The sequence below is a fragment of the Myotis davidii genome, unplaced genomic scaffold (assembly GCF_000327345.1).
Source record: "Myotis davidii unplaced genomic scaffold, ASM32734v1 scaffold405, whole genome shotgun sequence".
Classification (NCBI taxonomy): domain Eukaryota; kingdom Metazoa; phylum Chordata; class Mammalia; order Chiroptera; family Vespertilionidae; genus Myotis; species Myotis davidii.
This window is the reverse complement of record NW_006296048.1, coordinates 667,619-669,183: the sequence shown is the minus strand read 5'-3', so window position 1 is coordinate 669,183 and position 1,565 is coordinate 667,619. Positions and strand designations below refer to the sequence as shown.

The 1,565-nt window shown below is 45.9% G+C and overlaps 1 long non-coding RNA gene across 1 annotated transcript in view; it reads right to left on the bottom strand.

Moving 5' to 3' along the window:
* LOC107184262 overlaps window positions 1–1,565 on the bottom strand; it is a 23,593-nt gene that overhangs the window by 11,447 nt on the left and 10,581 nt on the right. The gene's annotated exons all lie outside the window — the stretch shown is intronic.

Below are 1,565 nucleotides of genomic sequence, written 5' to 3'. Positions count from 1 at the left end.
CAATGAGAGAGAAACATCGATCAGCTGCCTCCTGCACACTCCCTACTGGGGATGTGCCCGCAAACAAGGTACATGCCCTTGACCGGAATCGAATCTGGGACCCCTCAGTCCGCAGGCCGACGCTCTATCCACTGAGCCAAACCGGTTTCGGCAGGAATTGGTAATTTATATTGGGAATGAAAGGTGCTTCCAACGAGAAGTAAATTTGCAGCAATTCTTGTAGATGCTGTGGGTAAACAGTACCACCACGACCTCTAATATAATGTATTAAAACTTTATGCAGGTATGCAGGTGAATAGGATTCCTAGCTGGCAGGCCCCTGACAGCAAGCTGGCCACCTGTCCATTCTGTGAGGAATGGGGCTCCCTCCTCCCTAATGTCAGAGTCTGGTTTGAAGGCTGGCCACTCCCCTGTTGGGCCAGACCCAGAGTTCTACCACACCATGGCCTCCGCCTCAGCAACCCAGGACTGACTGCCGCTGGGCACTCCTGGCGCTCTGGGGGTGGGTCCTTCCCTCAGGCCTCGTGGGAAACAGCTCAGGGAGGGCACAGCCCTTGCCAAGATGACCCAGGACTCAGTGCCTCCACGCTCTGAGGGCCGGTTCCTGCCTCAAACCTCACCCTCACGGGGGAAACAGCTGGGGAGGGCGCAGCCATTGCCAAGACAACCCCTGCAGGACTGACTTCCTTCTGGTTGGTCAGCCTCAGTTGTGATGGGTGTTACACCCAGGGTTTTTATATAAATTGATTCAATATTATTTTGTATTGGTTTTAGATATATGCATAGAGATTTCCCTGATATTTCAAGCACCCACCTGGCACATACATAGTAATTACAATATTATGAACTATATTCCCTATGCTGCACTTTATATCCCCGAGAATATTCTGTAGCTACCAATTTGTTCTTACCACCTTCACCTCTTTCACCCAGCCCCCTGACAACCTTTGGCAACCTTAAATCTGCTCTCTGTATCTATGAGTTGCTATTTTGTTTGTTTATTTTGCTTTTTAGATTTCACATTTAAGTGAAATCATGGTATTTGTCTTTGTCTGACATTTCTTTTTTTTTATTTAAATCTTTATTGTTCAGATTATTACATTTGTTCCTCTTTTTCCCCCCATAACTCCCTTCCTCCCAGTTTTCCCACCCCACCCCTGCCCTCACTCCCCACCCACTGTCCTCATCCATAGGTGCACGATTTTTGTCCAGTATCTTCCCGCATCTCCCACACCCCTTTCCCCCACAAGAATAGTCAGTCCATTCCCTTTCTATGTCCCTGATTCTATTATAATCACCAGTACATTCTGTTCATCAGATTATTTATTCACTTGATTCTTAGATTCACTTGTTGATAGATGCGTATTTGTTGTTCATAATTTGTATCTTTACCTTTTTCTTCCTCTTCCTCTTCTTATAGGATACCTTTCAGCATTTCATATAATCCTGGTTTGGTGGTGATGAACTCCTTTAGCTTTTCCTTATCTGTGAAGCTCTTTATCTGACCTTCACTTCTGAATGATAGCTTTGCTGGATAAAGTAATCTTGGTTGTAGGTTCTTGGCA